Below are 22,805 nucleotides of genomic sequence, written 5' to 3'. Positions count from 1 at the left end.
TTACATTCAATAGTTTAAATTTAATTTATTTTAATTCATTTTAAAATTCCATTAACAAATATTTTGAGTTTCCATGACATTTCCTTTCTATTTGATTCAATGAAACAGATCATTTTGGATTCATTTGAACCAGTTTTGCTTTTAATGAAGCTGTAAACAGAAGTATAATTACAGAATACCTTTTTTAACGAATAAAGTAACATTTTTCTTCTGAAGCATTCATAGTGGGCATGCCGGGTAAGTTCTGTCTTTGCAGGAGTCAGTTATGGAGTTCTTATACGTTTGTTCCATTATGTTGACAGTTGGAAATGTAAACTTAATGGAAATTGGTTGGAAATGTGAAGAGGAGGAACAGTAAATATGGTGCCACAAATAAGTATTTGCCCCCTTCCTAATTTCTTAGCTTTTAACGTTTATTTGTTTCAAATCATCAAATTTTAATACTATAAAAATAATAATAACTAACCAAGTAAATACAAAATGCTGTTTTTAAATGATGACCTCATTTAATAAACAAAAAAGTTACCAAACCTACATGCCCCTATGTGCAAAAGAATTTGTGCCCTAAACGTAATAACTGGATGTGCCATCCTTGGGAACAAGAATTGCAAACAAGTATTTGTGATAACTGGCGATGAGTCTTTTATTTCACTTTTCAGGAACTTTGGCCCGCTGTTTTCCATAATTGTTTTAATTCAGCCACATTTAAAGGCTTTCCCACATGAAGGGTCTTTTTTAAGTCACGCCAAAGCATCTTGCTCAGATTTAAGACCAGACTCAAAAACCTTGCTTGTTGTTTTTTTTTTTAACCATTCAGTAGAGCACTTGCTGGTGTGTTTTGGATCATCGTCTTGCTGCATACCCTAAGTGCACTTGAACTCCAGGGCACAAACTGATGCCATTCTGCTTCAAATTTTCTGGTACAGAGCAGAATTCATGGTTCCATCAATTACTGCAAGTCGCCCAGGTCCCGAAGCAGCAAAGCAGTCCCAGACACACCCAGCCACCACCTTGTTTGACAGTGGGTATGTTTTTTTGTTTTATTTTTTAAGGAAATGCTGTGGCAGATGTAATGAGACTCAAACCATCCAAAAAGTTCAACTTTTGTCTCATGATTCCAGAGATTATTTCCCCAAAAGTCTTGGGGATCAACATGTTTGTGGGCAAATGTGAGATGAACCCTTGTGTTCTTTTTTGGTCAGCAGTGGTTTTTGCCATGAAACGTTCCCAATGATACAGTTTTTGCCCAGTCCTTTTTTTATTGCTTAATCATGAACTCTGACCGTAACTGAGGCAATTGAGGCCTGCAGTTCTTCAGATGTTATTCTGGGCTCTTTTGTGACCTCTTAGGTGAGTAGTCAATGTGCTTTTGCTAGGCCAGTCAGTCCCGGGAAATTTCACCTTTGTTTCAGAATTTTTTCCATTTGTGAACGATGGCTCTCACCTTTGTTCAAACAAAGATACTTTCTTCCTGAACACTTGTGCTACAGTTAGCTGAATTCAGTTTTTGCGGGAGGAGGGAAATGATGAGGTGCTCTACAGTTTTTGAGGAGTGGAGATCTTTTGTTTTTGTTTTTGTTTAATTGCACAACAAGACAAGACTGTGCGATTGGTGAGATGCAGACTACTACACACAGACATACAACTTTGGCTCCCAGCAAGCATCCGTACATACCACATGCTAACACAAAGCTAGCCAAGAATCCAGAGTGATGTTTAAGCTGAGTGGATCGTCACTGCAGCCCAGGAACCAGGTCAGGAACCAGACCATGAACTACAACAGGTAAAACAGGGTAGTGGTGACCCATTAGGGTTTCAACATTTTGAGCCTCCATTCACCTGTACATGTTTCTGCAGTAGAATTACTGTGGCTTTAAAGTCTCTTTAGGGCTATTTTTCATCTTTGCTTTGTTGGTTTTGCGTTCATACATGAAATTGTTTATGTGTCTTAAACTAGTATAGGGGTTTGTGTTGATGTGTGTAATTGCCGCCTCGGGTTTTTATTGTTAACTGGTAATTAGGTACCAGCGGTTTCTGGTCTTTTCACAGAGTAACGTGAAATTGATGTAACAAACATTGTAAAAAAAAAAAACTTTTTCTGGCGAGGAATTTAAGTAACGTAAGTTAATAGGTTACACTAATTTTATGAAAAGTAGTACATAATACATTCATATTTTTGAGTAACATCTCCAACACTGGTGGTATGATTTGTTGCTTATTGAGACCTTTTAGCCTATTTTTACTTTGTCAGGTTCTATTTAAGTGATCTCTTGTTTCAAATTGACCTGAACTTGCCTTTTTTGGAAAGTGGAAAGTTTTGATTGTGATAAACACAGTTAATTAATTATTTAACTCAGGCTCAGGTGCATTTTGGTAGTTTTTTTTCTCCCCTTTATAAATTCTGGCATAATTTATGACCCACATTTACTCTTTTTTAATATTACCATTTGTTTGATGGTCTGAATAATATACACCAAACTAAGAAATCACGTGCAATGTAAGGCTACGTCCACACGTACCCGGGTATTTTTGAAAACGCAGATTTTTCTTTGCGTTTGCACCTGTCGTCCACACGTAAACGGCATTTTCGGTCACTGAAAACGGAGATTTTTAAAAGCTCCGGCCAGGGTGGATATTTTTGAAAACTCCGTTTTTGCATTTACGTGTGGACAAGAAAAACTGAGAAAATGCAGAAAACGCAGCGTCAAGCGTGTGCACCTTTTTTGATGTCACACTGTGCGCCACGTTATTGTTTCGGTGAAATGAATTTCTACAATAATGTTACTGTTAATTGTATTCTCTGCAGTGTTTAAATGCTTACATATACACACACAATTACTGTCCCTCCACACATACAACTCGGTTCTGCTTCTATGCCCCATCCTTGTTTACTATTTCCCACCGAGGCTTCTAGACTTCTGATTGGCCAACATTTCTACACGGTTAGGAATATATCGCCACCTGTTGCTTTGGCATGTTCCTAGCAGCGTTTTCCTTCATTTCTGCGTTTAACGAAAATGGAAAATCTCCGTTTTCAAAAATACCCGTGTACGTGTGGATGTAGCCTAAGATAGGATAAAATGGAGGCAGATGTGGTGACCACTAAAAGTAGCAGCTGACAGAAGAAGAAAAAGATAGTAGTTGATAGTAAAGATTTGTGGATTAGATATGCATTTGTAGTATTATTGATGTCAACTTCACCTCCAGCTAATTCAGAACTTTACAGACAGACGCACAGCCCATACACTAACTAACTGTTCTAGCGCTAGCTGTGTTCACAATATTGAGGAACTCTTCCTGAGGACTTTGGAGAGGTCAGTACAGTTCCCATTTCAACATTTACATGTTAAAAAGTTATCATAAGTATTAACATTGCTGGTGCAGATGTTTACATTAGACGTTTAACTGTTAGCAATTATCTCATAGTCACATTAGCTGTGTATTATCATTAAGGTAGCAGCTAGCAGCTATGGCTAACAACAACCCTGTTAATGTGGAACCTGAGCAACAAATGCTATCAGTTCTGCCTCTCTGTAATAATAATAGTTATACCCTTAGAAACAACATGAGTTGGACTGTGTTATAACAGTGAATGCCCAATGCATGCAAAAGCTAACAAAGTTTTGCCCAGTTCCATTTCCCATTCTTTTCTTATTTATTACCATGGACCTAAATGGGGATATAATATGCTTATCAGTTAAGTCATAAACATAATTAAGACTTATCCATCCATCCATCCATCCATTCGCTTCCGCTTATCCTTTTCAGGGTCGCGGGGGGCGCTGGAGCCTATCCCAGCTGTCATAGGGCGAGAGGCAGGGTACACCCTGGACAGGTCGCCAGTCTGTCGCAGGGCTAACACATAGGGACAGACAACCATTCACACTCACTTTCACACCTAGTGGCAATTTGGATTATCCAATTAACCTATCCCCACAAATTGCATGTCTTTGGACGGTGGGAGGAAGCCGGAGTACCCGGAGAGAACCCACGCAAACATGGGGAGAACATGCAAACGCCACACAGAAAGACCCCGGCCTGATGGTGGAATTGAACTCAGGACCTTCTTGCTGTGCGGCAACTGTGCTAACCACCGTGCCACCGTGCTGCCGTATAATTAAGACTTAAATAAACTTAATTTATAAATATGTTACCTTTGTTATCTGGAAGAGCATAAAGTGAATGAGAAGCTCATTATATAGTTAACGGCTACAGTGCTAAGTCGTTTTTACCAGCTGCAGGAATGACAGGGGAGCTTGCACAAGATTTCATGTTGGATCTTTCAAACTGACACCAAGACATGTTTGAGCTATTTTAACACTCCTCTGACAGTTGTTGTTGAGGCTTCCTTTATTTTGCCATAGTTACCTGCAGATGTGACACCGCTGGCTCCAGGGCATCCTTTGTCTCATCACAAAAGCCACTAGCAGTTGATACAAACATCATTGGACACTCGTGGAATACACACCATCTCACCTGTCACACTGTAACGATCACATCGACAATGTGCTGCAAACACGAGGAGCAAAAATTTACACAGACACAACCCTCAGCTTAGATTCATGTCCCATATGACCACTGACGTGCATCCGTGTGAGCGCGGCTGTGTGTAATGTGTATGTTTTTATGTGTGTCAGTCTGTCTGTGTGGGGATAGTTGGAGGCCATCTTTCATCTCTTGCTGTGATCAGGTATTCTACATGATATGATATGATGATACAGGCCCAATTAAGGGATGGGGCTGTGTGAAAAATGTGATGACAGGGCAAGCGGAAGACTAGACTGTGATCTGACATCTGAGAGGGAGAAAAATAGAAGTGAGAGAGAGGAAAGAGAGAGAGAGGGAGGAAAAGAATGAGAGGGGCGGTAAAAGAATGGTTTAGTGTGGGAGAGGACAAGTGAGGACAGATGAGCCTGAAAGATGGGTGAAGGAAAGAAGGGAAGAATGATGCTGGTAAAGGAAATGAAAATGGGGTAAGTGTGAGAAAAATAGTGACAATGAATGTTAAGTAGGGAGAAGCAGAGAAAATTAATGTGATTAGAAAAGGAGAGGGAATAATGAAGAGTGTGGCACTTTGGATTTTCAGTGACACCAGATTCATATTAATGAATTGAACCAATTAAAATAAATGTATCAGTCTAATTCATAAGAAAAGCCTTAATTTTATTGACCCCCAATTCTGTGCAGAATCACAGAGACAATGATTTGGTCCAAATGGAATGTATTTATCTCACATATTACATACATAATCAGCAAATAATGAGTAGTCAGGGTGAAAAATAAATATTTAATTGCAGAGTAATTATTAAGTGATCCTCCCTTTTAGCCATGAAGGACCAGAGTTACTATGCAGATCAAAGTAATGTGAGACTGGGCAGTGGGAAGTGTGCGAACAATCTACTGAGTGACTTAAAAAGATAAGATGGCTTTCACAGGCAGTTCCTTGTAATAGTGACCAACACAAGGCAACAGTAGTACTTTAAATTAGTGTCACTAATGAACAGACCTGATGAGGGAGCAGTTTCTTATGATGTAAGGGCAAACTTTAAAGTTCTAAGAAACTAAATAGTGTGCTTTGGTGAAAACTATTTCACCGGTAAATCTTGTGTGACAGCTGTCCTGTAGGGTGAGTAGGGTAACACAGAAAATTACCTTAAGCATTTTGATTGAGTGATTATGCATAATTGCTTGTATTATTCTTGTTTTTGCCATACAGGGTTGCAAGTATTTATTAAAGTTCATTGTGCATATTGTGAGAGTCAGGCATTAATCAAAAACACACCTTTGACCTGCTTAAATCACTGTAATCTCTGTAGTTTGACAAATCAAATATTGGGAGTCAGTAAAAAGCTCTGCACTCACGACATTGAGCCATTCACCTGTGTCAGTATCTTGTGCTTAAAATATTCCCTTGGCATTCGACAAAAATTACCACTCCTGGCAGCAAATATCAGACCCAAATCAGGCTCAAAATATGATGGTTTTTTTTTCAGTATTGCAGTCAATGTACTTTGCAGTAGATTCCTTGTGAAAATCTTTGTAAATTAAGTTTGCATGATTCATTTAAATAAGCTCCTCTCCAAATTTTGCATGGGCGATCGTGGCTCAAGAGGAGTTCGCCTTGTAATCGGATGGTTGCCGGTTCGATCCCCGGCTTGGACAGTCTCGGTCATTGTGTCCTTGGGCAAGACACTTCACCCGTTGCCTACTGGTGGTGGTCAGAGGGCCCGGTGGCGCCAGTTTCCGGCAGCCTCGCCTCTGTCAGTGCGCCCCAGGGTGGCTGTGGCTACAATGTAGCTTGCCATCACCAGTGTGTGAATGTGTGCGTGAATGGGTGGATGACTGGATATGTAAAGCGCTTTGGGGTCCTTAGGGACTAGTAAAGCGCTATATAAATACAGGCCATTTACCATTTATTTTATAAAAAGAAGGTTTTGCACTGGCCTTTAGGCTTGTTTGATAAAAATATACAAAATTAATGTTGTTCTGAGGTTGTTTAACTTACGGCCCCTGCTGGGTGATGTCCCTTGTGAGTTAGCTGAATTTTATTCAGTGGCTTTTCAAGGGAAAGTTTACATACCACAGTTTTTATATGCTCCTTCTTCTGAAACAAAAACATTTCCAAAGAGGTGGAATTACGCTTGTGACTTCTATCTTTTGGTGTAACATCCTTTTGTACTGCAGTGCATTGCAGTTATATTGCTGATACTTGAAAGCTAGTTTGGCAGTTGTTGTACAGTTGATATCTTTGAGGGTTATAGAGGCATGTATTCAGGCGGAGAACATTTAAGCCTCAAATTTACTCAATTTTATTCTTTCTATAAGAAAGAAAGACTACTGGAATATTTTGACATTGAATTGTGGTTAATTTGGTGTTTTGTGCTGTGCTGTGTTTTAACTAGAGGCCCTTAAAACTATAAATGAAACCGAATATTAAACTAGTTAAGATCTAGACAACGCTAAAATAGAATAATCGAGGAATATACGCAGGTTTCTATGTCATATTATTTTCTTTACACAAATGCTACAAGTGAGCTCGAGCCATCACTTAATCAATTACAGTTTACAGCAGTTTAAATTGATGTTGCTAACTGGAAAGCAAGGAAAGCCCTTAAAATGACAACTTAATAGACTAGAGAGCTGCACAGAAATGAAAAATAAAGTTGGTTTTTACACTTAGTGGTATTTTTAAAAAGTACTTCACCAGACGCTGGTGTTTGGATACTGTGGGAAAACGCAGGACGTCAGTATGAGTTTGTCTGTATGTGTGTGTCCTTTACATGTCCAGTTTGCATTTTCCAGTGTCAAACATTAGCTTTCTACTTACCTCATGAAGTGTTATGATGTTATTGGTTCGCAGCCTGGTGTGCTGTATACTGGTAGTTGTGCAACAGGAAGGACATAAAAACTGAGTAATAAAAGATAAAACCAAATTGTTTCTATACCGAACAATTTGTAAGATATCGTGATCCTAATTTGTCTTTGTAATTTAGCGTGTGGATATAATTATATAGACACCTTGACAGCACAAACAGAAGTCAGACTGTACATCCCCCCCCCCCCCCCCCCCAAAAGGAGATATAGACAAAAATAATAATTATTGTAATTCTTAATTATTGCACATGCACTTACGCTTGATTTGACAGACAAGGAGCAGCGTGTCAAAATGGTTCACAGTGTTGAATGACAGAGATTTTCAAGAGGAAGGCTTCTTGGCGCCGACTGAAATTTCTTTCCTCTACATTTCGTAAGTTTGTCTGGGAAAACTACAACTGTGTCAGGTGTGTGATTTGATCAGGACACATAGTGCTTTGATCACACTGCCAGCTTTTATCAGTGTGCATGCTCTTTTCATAACCACATAGGACCCAATTATGTCAAGCACATTGTTCTTTACCTGGAGTGCCACAGCACTGAACAGAAAGGAAGAAATAACTCACACTTAAAACATCACTTATGGGGGAAAAAGTCTTTATTTAGCTGTCAGAAAATATACTTGTTAAATTCAATCACTGACATGAAATAAATACATGTTTTAATGTGTAGAATATTTTCATCTTATTTTAAGAAGTGTTTTTCCATTTAAAAAAAAGAAAAGAAAATATGATACCCATCAGAACAAAGGCACAGTAAGTACTATTTTCAGGCTGTTGTAAGACTCTGTATTGCTGAAAGTTTGGCTCCGTTCTTCTTAATCAGGATAACTTATTTACCTAAAAAAAGAGAAATACAAAGAAAAAGAAATAGAAGAGAAATATGAGTTTATCATTACAGCAGTGTTAGATTTTATCACAGGAGTTTATTAATTACAGTTTTAAAGAAAAATATTGATGCTGCGTGGAAACAAATGTACAGCACACAACGTTTAGGAAATACTCTTTAGCTTTCAGTAAACACAATTTTTCCACCAAGATTGGGGAAAGAGTGAGTTATGCTTCATACACAACAAACACATAACCTCCGTGTTTACAGTTTGCCATCAAGCGTGAGGGACGGCATTTGTTGTAGAGTTTCGTCACATCCCAGAGCATGAGCCTTGAATGAAAGGAGCTCAGTGAGCTGCGAGTTCCCAGTGTACTTGAAGGCGACAAAGGCCTCAGCAATATCCGCTGACATTAGTCCCCCTCATATCACACTGCACTTTCCTCCTATTGTTCTCCCTGCACTTCTCACATGTATTGTCTTACATGATATCCTTAGAACCTGATAAGAAGCCCAGTGGAGGTTTTTGTAGCTGAGGACACAGGCCTGGGAGTGTCTCAGGGTTACAGCTGCTTATTATTCTCTAATAGAGAAGCCTAGAAGACTCTAAGGTCTGGGGAACGCCTTACCGGATCCCTGTACCCTCAGCCTAACCTGGGTTACCTGCATTTCCAGCCTTTCCTCCATTACTCCTGCCATACCCGACACTCCCTTCCTCCAAAAAGACATTATGGTATTAAATTTCCTCGAAACCATAGAGCTCGTTGACAAGCATGGAAGGTATTAAGGGGCCCAATACAAATGTATAGGCTGTACAGAACAGCTGGGGTCATTTGAGACAGTAAGGGTGGCTGAGTGTCTCGTCAGCTGCATCAGACTACAAAGACAACAAAGCATGTCATTTTATGAACCTGTGACTGCTGTTTGCTGATTTAACTGACCACTTGAAATAGCTGTAAGAGTGCACTACACCTTTACAATCTGCAATAAATCAGTAACTCCCCAAAGTTTTTTTTCAGAGAAAACAAGAATTTATGGATGTAGTGTTTTGGCCAGACATGTTTCCTTGAACAAGTTTGTCTGATGTTTGGCTGACAGTACAAAATAGTTCAGGGCTGGCATGGGGTCCCTGGGCCATCAGCAGTCCAACTCAGCCTGACTCCAAAAGATGAAGGGAGGTGGATTCAGACAACTCAAACACACCACCCTGTCTGTTCACAACTCCTCAAGGGCAAACACTGCCTGCCTGTCTGTTTGTGGCAGCTGATCGCAGTCAAAACTACATGTGCCTTTCTATGCATCCTCCTGATGTCCTCTGCTGACACTGCAGTTTTATGCCTATAAGGATGATCCGCTGTATTTGCCTCTTTCAAAAACTTTCAACCAAAGTGTAAAATATTTCAAGAAAAAACAGAAAGACTGAGATGAAGCACACTGTGAAAACTCGTGCTTCAAGATGAATACTTAAAGGGTAAAATATTGTAATATGTTCTTATAACTTTATTATTTCAAATGTCCCAAAGAGAGTTTTGCATCTTTTACGAACTAGGGCATTTTTAATAGTTTTAGCCTTCGTTTTCTTGGTTGTCGTAACATTTCATTGACTGTAAAATTCAGAGAGAGACATTTTGAGAAAGCAGACCCAAGAGTTGTGAAATATGATCTTCCCATTTTTAGCTTTATGATACTGGTTGATGGCCAAAGTCTCAAACAGTGAAAGTGCAAGTTTTGTTGCAGTCTTGGATCTATGTGATGTCAAAGACAATGATATCATCCTTAATGCGGTCACCTCAGTCCAACATCTTTGGCTGTTAGCACAGCAGCCTGGCCTGCTTTCTGCTTGTGAGGAGTAGCCAATCAGAAGACAGTTTATTTAAAAGGAGGTTGGCCTTAAAGGGAGAGGAGTTAAAAACATTTTTTTTCTTTTTTATTATACAGAGGTTGAATTCAGGGACTGAACCAATATGTTTTAGCCATAAACACTAGTAGATTCCAAATATGAGCATAATAGCATAAGCATTGAAATATGAGCATAATAGGTCCCCTTGTCATTATTTTCATCATTTATGTTATAAAATACACACACATGCACACATCTATATTTTAGTTTACGGATATTGTTCGGTGACTTGGAATTTCCCTGAGCGGATCTGTAAACATGTATAGTTGTCGTGCTCTCCATCACAATGCGCATTTATGCAGAAAAACACTGGAATTTTGGGGAGTGCTCTCTCCTCTTCCACAAAAAAATAAAAAGGATTTCATGTCAAAGTGTCCCCCAGGAAATTGACAAAGGCAGAAAGTAGTATCTGGTGTTGCCCCAAGTTGTAGGAGGAGTTTTATGCCTTAGTCTCCTTCTGCTAACTACTCCCAGTAGACAACAGTCAGATGCTTCCAGTCTCCAGGAGGGAGAAAGTGATGCTGCTAATCTATAGAGAATAAGACCTGACTGAAGTCTATTAGAACTGGAAGAGAATATTTATACAAAGTCAGCAGGAACATGATGTATGTATAGACAGGCACATGCACTAAATAAGACTGTTTATTTTGCATTATGCAGTCTATGACTGGATATGTTTTTCAACATATAAGTGCATGAGCAGATACCGAAAAACAAACTGGGGTAATAAACAGACATACAGATGCACAGACACAAAAACGAACATCCACAGAGATGTAACACACACACAAACACATCTCTCCACCATCCCATTGCCTGCCTCTCCTCCGTTCTCTGTCTATCTCTGTCCAAGCTTCTGAACCTTTGGGAGACACATTCTTTTTCATCTGTCAGTATGGATGGAAACAGACATGTTCAAAACACACAACAATGGCCTCACCAGCACCAAGGAGGCTCTATGTTTTGTATGCTTGAAGCACTGCATTATCTCTTAAGTGTCTAGCAACCTCAGTATAGTAAATAATGGATGCTCCTCTTCCTTCTGAAAAACCCCCTCTTTCACTTCAGGGACCAGTCATGGTTTACCTGTATAAATGCCCTTTCTGTGTCTTTGGAGAAATGGATAGCACGAAAGGATGTGGGTCAGATGATTTCATTAGCACAGCATTTCTCTCTGTGTCTCCTTCAATCAGCCATTTGACAGAGGCAATGTCACTCAAAAGTGTCTTACAGACACCTCCATATCAAATGTTCTGAGAAAAAGGATGCACAGAGCAGGCCATGTAACAATGGAGCGAGTTCGGTTACCTCTGAGATCAGCAGAATGTATTCCATGTCCTTAGTCGGAGACTCCGGTCATTATTCCAGATGTTTGTGGATCATGATGGACTTCTGGTCCATCAAACCTGAAATAACAGGACATGTATATTGTTTAGCGCTGTATATATGAAGACATTTCACAGTTGTTCCATGTAACTAGACTTAATCAGAAGGTGAGGGGCCTTTCCACTTATTGACCTACTTGTTTCTTTTTACCGTTAAGTCAAAGCAGGATTTTGCAAGACTATATTGTGCCACTACATAACTAAGTCTCTTTGGTATCCCTCCCCCGTTCATTCTGAGGTTACATCGAAAGAGTTTCAGCTATTGTGAATTATTTACTTGATTCTCCATTCGGCCCTTTAACCCCTCAGCAAAAGCACAGGCAGTTGGGGTTAAAAATACACTGAGTTTGACTCTACATCTGTGAGTGTGTGCTTGTGTGCATTTGTGCTTGAGTATGGACAGAAAGGTGAATTTAAAATATAAAGCAGTATATATTCCATGTCACAGAAAGCATCTTCCTCTGTCTCACTCTTGTGCACTGTCTCCCTTGTGCTGTCTCTCTCTCTCTCTCTCTCTCTCACACACACACACACACACACACACACACACACACACACACACACACACACACACACACACACACACACACACACACTGAAACACATATATGTGCTACTTTATGAGGTACTTTCTGAGTGAGAATCCAGGCCATCCCAGATGGGATTATTATAACACAGCTTGAGCTATGCAAGACTCATGAGAGTGATTGTGTGACTTTGTGTCTGAGAATGTGTTAGTCTGTGTTTTAATGTTTGTTAGGCAGCGACCTGAGTGCACATGAGGGTGCACCTGTCTGTATCTGCGAAAGCATAAAACACACAGCACATAGGAGGAAATGCTGAACCATTAGCAAGAAGAACCACTTACAACTGTGTCAAAGTAAAAAACTGGCTTACAAAAGAGCACATCTATTTATGTTTAGCTTCTGAGTCAAAGGCTAAAGATATATGTCTATCAGCAAACTGAGACTTCAGCAGCTTCCCGGTCTAACTGAGGGAATACTTTCTCTGAGATACAGTATGTGGACCTGAATGGATCTGCACCGACACGTACACACACACACACACACACACACACACACACACACACACATCTACTCTCTTAACTTTCCTTGGCTATATTGCCGTGTAGAGCTGGGCGATATGAGATTTTTTCATATCACGATATGTTTTTTTCATTTCAGGCGATAACGATATCTATCACGATATAAGCCAAATAACTATATTTGTAAGATTTAAATGTGCCGTTGCTCACAAGTAAAATGTGAAATAATCAGCAGCTTGTTTTTAAATATTTATTTCCCATAATGAGTTCAACAGGGTAGATGTACTTAAGGAACATGAGACTTTTTCAGATAAATAAAGGCAAATATTGCAAACTACACAAAAGGCAGCCGCTAAAGCGTTTAAGTTTCAAAATAGAACAAACGAAACAGACTACTAAATTGTCAATTCCACTTAGAAACAAAATATTAATTCTAAAAATAAATCTTAGTTTGTTTTACAGAAGAACAGACAAAACTGACTAACTTTTGTCAATATCAAATAAACTGAGAACTAAAAGGAAATTCTCAATCTCTCCTTGTTGTATAGCTTAGCTTTTCAAACAGTTTTAACAGTTACTTTAGTCTGACAAAAGCCGAATGACGAATTAGCGCTTCCAGTCAGAGACTGAGGCTACGTCCACACGTACACGGGTATTTTTGAAAACGGAGATTTTCCGTTTTCGTTTTAAAAAATAATCCCGTCCACACATAAAGGCAGAAATGAAGGAAAACGCTGCTATGAACATGCCAAAGCAGCAGGTGGCGCTAGATTCCTAACCGTGCAGAAATGTTGGCCAATCAGAAGTCTAGAAGCCTCGGTGGGAAAAAGTAAACAAAGCTGCAGCATAGAAGCAGAACCGAGTCGTATGTGTGGAGGGACAGTAACTGTGTGTATATGTAAGCATTTAAACACTGCAGAGAGTAGAATTAACAGTAACAGTATTGTAGAAATTCATTTCACCGAAACAATAACGCGGCGCACAGTGTGACGCATGCACCAGTTTATTGTATTTCCAGACTTGCTTTCGGCACAATTTACAGTGCACGCTACTCTGTTTTTTGTCAGACTTGAAATAGCCGAAATACCTTCACACTACGGAACTTCTATGGCTCTTCCGTTCGACAATCTCTCCGGCATTGGAACCATCATCTGTTTTCTCTTCGGTCACGCTCGGTTGATTTTTCTAGTCGGCACACTCATTTCCTCCATTATGCGCTGGCTCCATTACCCGCTGGCTGCTTCCCAAACAAACACACGTGCGGCTTGGCACTTGTGCTGTACGTAGCAAGTCACGCGACGTGACTGCGGCTGTGATTGGTTCGGCTCTGCGCTACTGAATTTGGATCGGCTGACCTTTTTTTTTTTTTTTAAGAGGACAAGAGCGGCGAGGTCTATCGCGATAGCTTAATTTCTCTATCGAGTAAAAGTTATATCGCGATACATATCGTTATCGTTCTATCGCCCAGCTCTATTGCCGTGGTATATCCCTGCATGCAGTGAGGTTGTCATGGATACACCCAGACACATCCGCCATCCCATAAGCGGGGGGATGCTGAGCGCTTCAGAGGGGCTGGCGCCAAACCCTCAGTCCCCATTCTCTACCCCTTCCCCCAAAATGAATTCTGTCCCTATTCTCCCTGAAAACTGGCTCAACCTTAAAAAAGGCTCTCTGCTTGTCAAACACGGAGGCCTGGAAGAAAGCCGGAGTTATTTTTTTTGCTGTGGCCTCCTTTGCTCCTCACTGGAATGGATCATTATGGGCCTTTAAAGATGATGGAATGATGACGAGTAAGCTATAAACAGGGAAAAAAAACACATTGGTACCGATCTGACTCCAGTTGGAGAAAAGCTGAAATCAATGCTGCACCTGGAGAATGGGTGTATATGCATGTACTTTGTGTGTGTGTTAGCCTCAGGGCTGTGGTTAAGCCTGTAGTTCATCCTGAACTGATCCTTTTCATTAGCCATTATCAATAATTCAACATTGAACTTGCTTTAATGGTTTAATGTGGGCAAACCCTCAATCTGCACACATTCACTATGACACACACACACATACACACACGCTCATATGCTCTGCCTAATAGCGCTCGCTCTCTTGGCCTGTACCCAGTGCCACCAAGGTGAATATAGATGTATTATCGTGCACATAACACAGTCAGTGCACCTAAGGCTTTCAAACGTAAAACACCTATCAATCAGATGCACCATTTTGCCCTACCAGAGTCTTACAGTATCCTCTGACTTATAGGAGAAATCATTTTTTCCTCCTTCTTTTTTAAACTGCATATCAAGTTATATATGCAATAAAATGGCACGCCAGCTCCTCCTGTCTGAGATGAGGAAGTGAAAGGGTTAATCTTTTATGACGTGCCCCCTCCCGTTCCTACACTCTTTGCCCTCCCTTTCATATTCTCCACCATGGCAGTGCTCAGTAGCTGCACATATGCTGAAAAAATAATCCTCTTTGATTGGAAGGCTAATTTGAAGTGTCAATTATTCTTATGCAAATTAAGGTACAGTTTCTCACGTCTCAAACGGGTTTGGCGGCACAGATGCGTGTGTGTGTGTGTGTGTGCGTGCGCGCAAATCTCCTTCCAAAAAAAAAACAAAAAACCATACAGCACTATCAAACCCTTCCCCCCAACCAACTCTACATCTATACCTCTTAGGCAAGAAAGCTGACATACAAAGAGAGACAGTATAATGGGATGAGTATATTTGCATGCACATTGTCCACGCTGAACGCTAAACAGATCATAAATTGAGAGTGCAATGTCAAAACAGTAACAAAGGCATAGAAGTGCAAGTCAGCTCCCAAAACAGTCGACAATACAGAGGCATGTAATGTAAATAATGAAATGATGTCGGGTAAACAGGAATACAACGAGAGCTTGGATGTATCACGGGAAGTATTGTGGTTTAACAAAACAATTTGCGAAAGCTTTTGTCATCTAAACACTTTCCAGTAACATTCTCCCTTCTGCCACTGCCACACCAGAGGTGCAAAGCGAGGAATATAATCCCAGTGTCTCCACAGTAGAGAGAGAGAGGCACAGGAAGATCTAGTTTAAAGAAAAAGGAATAAATGGAGTTTTGAGAGCAGCACCATGCACCTAAAAGCACACATCTGTGTCTAAGTAGAGTATGTGAATGAGTGCATGCTCCTCTGCATTATAATTAAAACTTTGGACTCTAGCTTGAATCTGGATGAGGAAGTTGAGCTGACAAAGTGAGGATGGAAAAAAAGGACAAAAAACTCCCCCAAAACCCAGAAGCGGACAGACTGAGGACTTTACAAATAGACTCTGTTGTCTGACCCTCTCAGCTGATCTGGCAGCTCAAGTAAGAAAAAAGCTTTTCAGGCCCAAAACAGGATCAAACAACCTGCTATAGAGTCCGGTTACACCACAACAATAGCTTACATTCACTCTCAGTTTCAACACACAAGCTTCTTTTTTCTTTTTTTTTACCTCAAAGAGAGCAAAGGGAGAGAGTGCGTCTGGTTTAGAGGGTGGGTTCATGTGGGTATGTATACTGATATCTTAAACGATAATGGCGCTCAGTAGATTAGATGGTATCCGCCATACTGTGTTTGTTTTCAGCGGTCGACTCCTGCCTCTCGACTGAGATGTATGGTCAACCCTGCAGGCACTCTCCCTCTCAAGGAAACCTTTAGATACTGTCAGGGAAAGTGAAGAACACTGACAGATAGCATTCAAAACTCTGAGATAGAGACAGCTGTGAAATGGTAGCAGGAAGGATCATTAAATATATAATGTGAAATGCACTGACAGCTAAAAACCTGTGATTGTGAGAATAAGTAACCGTTAACTGGTCGCATTAAATATTTGAGGAATTGTGAATTCATTTTCAAGCTATTCGTACACTTTCCTTCATTAGCTCAGGATTTTATACTCAACACACACTGAGAGAGTCCTAAAGATACAACTTGCAGCTCATTAATCACACACCCAGATTAGACAGAATAATATCTGCTAACCTGCTAAGACCAAGCTGAATAGAAGCCCTGGCAGACTGTATTTGTTTTGCATTGGCTCAGTAGTTCGGAAGAAATTAGTATGCAGTTAGGGATGGGAGGGCTTGTCAAGATCAGGAAGAAATCTCTACCCACCCACCGGGTAGCTCTACATTCATGAACAAGGTTGACAAGAAAGCTGACTAGTGTAAAGACAAGGAGCAAATAAGATGGCGGCGAACGCGCTGAATATTCTTTTTCATACGAGTGCACTGAGAACACTTTCACAGACAGGCCTGTTCTCTGTCTGTCTTTCTTATATGTCTGCTCATCTGTCAAGACACTCACTCTCCCTTTTTCTTTCTCGCACCCTCTAGCCACTCTTTTCTTTTCAAAAACTATGTGTCATGCACGTCAAAATGCGAAGGCCAGCCCTTTTGAGGGTGTTCTGCTGGACCATAGAGCGAATAAACATCCATGTCAGGAGAAAGCGATCTGGGGCCCTTCTCTAACTGAGCCCGAGCTCTCCTGGGAAACACACAGCTCATACAATGGATAGAGGAGGTCTTTTGTTGAGTCTCTGGGAGCTGCAGGGCTAGCTCTGGATCAAACAGGGGTGTATGTGTGTGTGTGTATCTGTGCATGCGTGTGTGTACATTTCTTCATTTTGTGCACACACGCACACACCTTTGCCCACACACAGAATCACAGACTCTCCTCATCTCCCTAAACTCAGTGTGACTAAGTAAACTTCTTCACCCTTTTATAGCCGTTACCTGAAATCACCAGCAGGAGAGGAGAGGTGAGACAAAAGATGAGAATTGTGACGCAAGCTAGTGTTGTACTGATTTAAACAGGTTTAGTGTCAGTCTAAAGGGGCTTTCTGATGTACTGTATTTAAATCACAGTTCAAAGCTTGCTGCTGTGCTGCCTTGCATCCCGCGCACGTGCAGGTGCAAGACAGGAAAAGTCTGTAGGGAAGTGTCTAATGCTAATGGGTTACCTGTGTGTGTGTGTGTATATATATATATATATATATATATATATATATATATATATATATATATATATATATATATATATATATATATATATATATATATATATATATATATATATACATATGTGTGTGTGTGTGTGTGGCCCTGTTATGTATTATATATGCTTGAGAAATTTCTCAAGTATGTGATCTAATATGAGTTAATGGGGAAGTGGATGTGCACAATTTGACTACAAGAGAATAATAATGACCAGAATTTGTTAAACGTGCACCTCCATCAGCTGTTGTGCTGTTGTCTAAAAACTGTGTTTTTTGTGGCTGAACAGCATGATTATATGTGGTGACAAAACAAACACTGCAATACAAAAATAGTGTAGTTCCTCCCCTTCTCCCAGAATACATTTTAATAAATTTCCATTCAAGCCTTGCTTCTGGCCGTCTGCCCCTCATGGAGGATCTATGAGAATTCTTCCTACTGAAATGAACTCACACCGTCTGACCTTATTCATCCCGAAGACTGCACTTTCTCTGGGACTCCCCCTTTTCCAGTCCCCCGTTTCCCACAGACCCCCTCACTCTTCTCTCTCTCTCTCTCTCTTGCACGCTTTCTCTCTCTTTGCATCCTCCTCTTCTTTCTCACCACCTTCCCAAGCCTCCCCCTCCCATCTCTAGTCTTTGCCTTGCCTTCAACTCCAATTTTGGGCACAATGAAGTTGTTCTGGCTGACAGTTTGGCCAGTAGAATAAGTGTTGTTTGAGCCTGCTGTGTGGCCCTGTAGTGGGCCCATTCTCCCCCTCGCCGGCTCAGTTACCGAGAGCCTGGTTGGTGGGACACGGAAGACATCCGTCCCCACACTCCCACCCTGACCCAAACAATTAGGCTCAAACCACCACGAGGCTCACCTGCACCTCCTCCTTACATGTTCCTACACATGCATGGATAAATGCACATCTGTTATGGTGTAGCTGTTGCTACACAAAAGCCAGGTTGGCCTGATTTACTCAGTTACTCCATGTCTTGTAGGACGTGTCAGAAAGGATTCTGTATTGGGGTCAGCTGGAAAGACAAAGCCTGCAGCCCTCTCTCCTCTGTCGCTTTCAGTAAGCATCAACCAGCCTCTCTCTCCAGCACCCCCATCTCACACACACACACCCGTGCCCCTGAATCCCTCTGTTTCTTCTCTCCTGTTTCCCTTTTCTGATGAGTTACCAATGAAATACAAAAATGCACACTATAAATATTCTTCCTCACGCTACGTCCAACTCTGCGTGTACACACACAAAAGGACAGTCATGCACAGAAGCCAGGACATGGGAAAGTGGTTGGGAGAGGCACTTAAGGGGGGGGGGGACCATATGTCCAGACGTTGTATATCAGTCGGCTCACCCCCAGCGCTCTGCCAGACCACCATAACTTAGTTTGTCTTCAGCACAAAGTTTGGTCCAAGCTTGGCTGGGTTCATTAGGAACCTATTCTCTGGAACCAATGAAGCTCAACAGACCTCCAACAAAGGAGCTAATCACACCCACTGCTGCTCTCTCTCTCTTTTCCTTACCTTCAGTTTGATTCTAAAAAAAAATGCCTCTATCATTTCCAAGCAGTACGACTCCTTTACTTAATAGAAAACCAAAAAATATATAATCTGATGATCCCAAACAATGATTATTCCAACAGTTAAATGATGCCAAAAACCAGCAGTTGTCAGCTAACGATACTATTTTATTCTTTTCTGCTACAGAAGCAAACGTGGATAATTGTGCCTTCACCAGAGAGTCACACATGCAGCTGCTTGTATATGTGAATGGACTTACAAAGTGTCATGTTCACACCTGACAGACACTTTCCTCCCTCAGATGTTTGTGCATTTTTGAATAGCTGTGTGTAGAATGAATCCCTCCATACAATGTCTCGTATGTGAATCTGAGTGGATGCGTGAGCAAAAGGATGTGGTGCACTGACAATGGAGAGCCCCGGGGTGCAGAATACTTGAAATGACCTTGAACCTCGGTATTCTCCATTCCCATGACTGCAGGGACGGTGAGTATGCCTGTGTGTGTGTGTGTGTGTGTGTTTGAGAAGCAGAACAATGAGGCTTTGCACTTTCTTTTTTAAAACACATCAGCTCTTCCAAAATTCTTCATTCCAGAAAGTCAGGGATAAAAAAATTCCAAGAAATCTACGTATATATATTTAAAAAAAAAAAAAAAAAGAGAAGCAGTTTTTCCCTTTGATAATTGAATTTTTAGATATTTCTTTAATAAGAAAGACATATTTAGACATATTTTCAAGTTACTGTCACAGAAAAGACCTTGTGAGTTGAGCTTATCACATCATAGTGAGCTATCCACTGTAACATACTCCAGTACCCCCGCCAGCCCACAGCAACTGTATTTGCTCACCCTGTATCCAGCAGAGAAAGAAGCTTGCTCCATACCATGTTCCCTACTGTGCTCACAGGCTAAAGGCAAGCATGAACGTGGCTGATCTGGACATGGCTTAAACACACAGACACTGTACACAGAGGATGGTCCCAAAGCACACCAACACACACAAGAAAACACACACACTCATTGATGTGCACGCAGATGAAGAGGACTTGGTGGGTTAAGAATCACAGTAGGGGGTGCTGATGGTGAAGGGAGACCCAGCGAGGGGTGGTAAAGGCCATACCACTAGGCCCTGCTTGGACACAAATGTCAGCAGCATGATGACCTGTACACAGGAACCCACAATGAGAGAGTACAGGATATGATCAAGGAGGAGAAATAGATAAAAAGAGCTGGCAATGAAACCAAGGCAGAGGTATATATAAGGTAAAGAGAAGCTCTTAAAATGTATAAAGTAATTTGAATTGAGGCTTTAGGAAAGAAGATACAAGCCGTGTTATTTTTTTATGTTTCGTCTTTTGTGTGTTTTCAAATGACAGCAAAGGCAACCTCTTTCCATCTCTTTCTTTGCAAGTGAACAGCTCACCAGCACTGGTGAACATTTCACCTTTTCAAGTGCAGGAGGAACAAAATACCCACTGAAGCTTTAAATAATGAATACATTACACACATTTGAATATTCCAGGTGATTCAATCATCTTCCATAGCACACATACAGTATGAAATGTCAAAATACAACACTACAGTGTTTCCAAAAACTCAGAAGACAAGAAATATAAACACAAGAGCTGATCCAGTTACACACAAGCAAACAGACAAAAACCAAAGATATCATAATTAATTAATAATTATTTGCATATTCTATTGAGAAAGGATACGATCTGGACTAATTGTGGTGTTGACTTAAGCTCCATTAAGGGTGGTGTCAAATTTCTCTCATAGCAAGCTCAATAAAACATACTGAATAGCCAGTAATAGCAGTTCACACACACACACACAGGTATTCACTGACGCATGCATGCACGAGTTTCTTAGCATACACAACATGGCTGGTGACTCTGCCTTCAAAGTGAAATTCTGCTGCTGCAAATCGACCTGCTTTTTGACCGTTTTGGGGGTGGAACTGGCTCCTGTGATTGGCCACTAATAACGCAGTAACAAGCACACAGTCTCCTTGATTGGCTGATTCAGTTAACTTCCTTCCAGTAAGTTATGCTGTGGCACAAACATGAGCAACACTTTAGTAACGCTTCAGAACCAAGCTGATATGTAATATGCCAGTACCATAGGTACCAGCTGTGCTGCCTTTCTGTTGACCTATGTAGGCATGGACTTTCAGAAATCTGCCAAATTAAGTTCTCCTACTTGTATGGAAAGAAATGTAATTTTTCATGTTACTCATTCATTTTTCCACCATATGAGTCTGAAGTGGACTTAAGTGATAAGAGATGAGTATGTCTTGTATGTCTTTTTAAATAATTAATTAATTAAAAACAGACTTATAAGTATGTATATATGTATGTATGCAATGTTCCCTCCAAGCTGCGCACGTGCGCAATTGTGCACTGCTCTGCGCACAGAAAATCTGCGTTGTGCACAAAAAAAATCTAACCTGAATTGAAATTAAATTAAAATTAATACTTTAACAATTCTGTTTTGCTGTGTGAGTCAGTAAGTGACTGGCTGCTCCCGTATGGGATTAGAACGATGCCACCTTATTCCATAGCCCAGCCAATAATGCGATTCACATTCGTATATACGCAGCTAATCAACGTCATTGGCAGGCTATGGCAGCGCCCTTAGCTAGCAAAGCGGCGTGGCTGATGTGGAGTGAAGCCACGTCAATGACAACGTGTACAACCATTGGAGATGTGAGCAGGACAGACGGAACAATTGACGGAAAAAGCATGGACTTTATACCAGTTTTTAAATTGCGTTGATAGGCCACGTAAAACCAGAGTTATGATAAAAATATTAGCAATGTTTGGTTTTCTTTCTGAATACTATCGTTGTTTATATTTACTGCTGGAAGAAACGGTAAAAACTGCGTTTTATAAGGAAAACGTTCGAAAGCACTCTCCACCTGTGAGCAAAGACGAAACCAAAAAACCCCACCCTTTCCTATTGGTCGAAAAATGTACCATGTCACCAGTGTTGGGGAGTAACGGAATACATGTACCGCCGTTACGTATTTAGAATACAAAATATGAGTAACTGTATTCCGTTACAGTTACCGTTTAAAAAGGTGGTATTCAGAATACAGTTACTTTGTTGAAATAAATGGATTACACTGCGGTACTTTCCTGTTTCATTTTGTCGCGGGTCAGGACTGTTTGGGTTTTGTTTGACAGCTACGTTCTGTTGTTCCAGGCGGCAGCGTTACGGTTGCCATAGTTACAGGGCGACGCTCTCTCTCTCTTTCTGCGACTGTGTGTTTCCTGGGTGAGAGAGCGCCTTTTCGTTGTTGTTGTTGTGCTAAGCTAACAGGCAGAATGCTACAAGCATAGCTCTAAAGAATGTAGCATCATGGGCAGTATAGTCCGTGTTGCAGGGAGAATGCACTGCCATACACGTTATGTGTCTGTGAGCGCGAGGAGGGAGAAAAAGGCGAGTGGAAAGGTACGAGTTGTCGTCGAGGAAAAACGGGAGCTGGAAGCATGTAAATATAATAATAACCACTGCAGCCAAGAAGAGTGCCTGACGAGCCCAGTTGTAAGTAAGCTATTAAGACTCGACTGTACACCGTGTTCGTGTTTCCCTCCGAAAACAATAAGTTCCGTTGGAGCAGTCTTTCAACGCCTCTCTCTGTCTCTGCTAGCAAAGTTGACCCACACAACAAAGTAAAGCTATTTTTCGGCTACGAGCTGACAGGGACCCCGCCGTATTAGTCAGAGGTCCCTTTACT

At 40.9% G+C, this 22,805-nt stretch overlaps 1 long non-coding RNA gene across 1 annotated transcript in view; it reads right to left on the bottom strand.

Annotated features, from left to right (window-relative positions):
* Positions 1–7,962: 7,962 nt before the first annotated feature.
* Positions 7,963–22,805, bottom strand: part of LOC308404744 — a 38,130-nt gene continuing 23,287 nt past the window's right edge. The window contains exons 3-4 of the long non-coding RNA XR_013973191.1: positions 11,411–11,508; positions 7,963–8,213 (exon numbers count right to left, since the gene is read on the bottom strand). This is a non-coding gene — a long non-coding RNA (uncharacterized lncRNA). The remainder of the gene's footprint in view (positions 8,214–11,410; positions 11,509–22,805) is intronic.

The sequence above is a fragment of the Rhamphochromis sp. 'chilingali' genome (genome assembly GCF_963969265.1).
Source record: "Rhamphochromis sp. 'chilingali' genome assembly, chromosome: 10".
Classification (NCBI taxonomy): Eukaryota; Metazoa; Chordata; class Actinopteri; order Cichliformes; family Cichlidae; genus Rhamphochromis; species Rhamphochromis sp. 'chilingali'.
The sequence above is the reverse complement of the archived record's forward strand: the minus strand, read 5'-3'. Positions and strand labels throughout refer to the sequence as shown.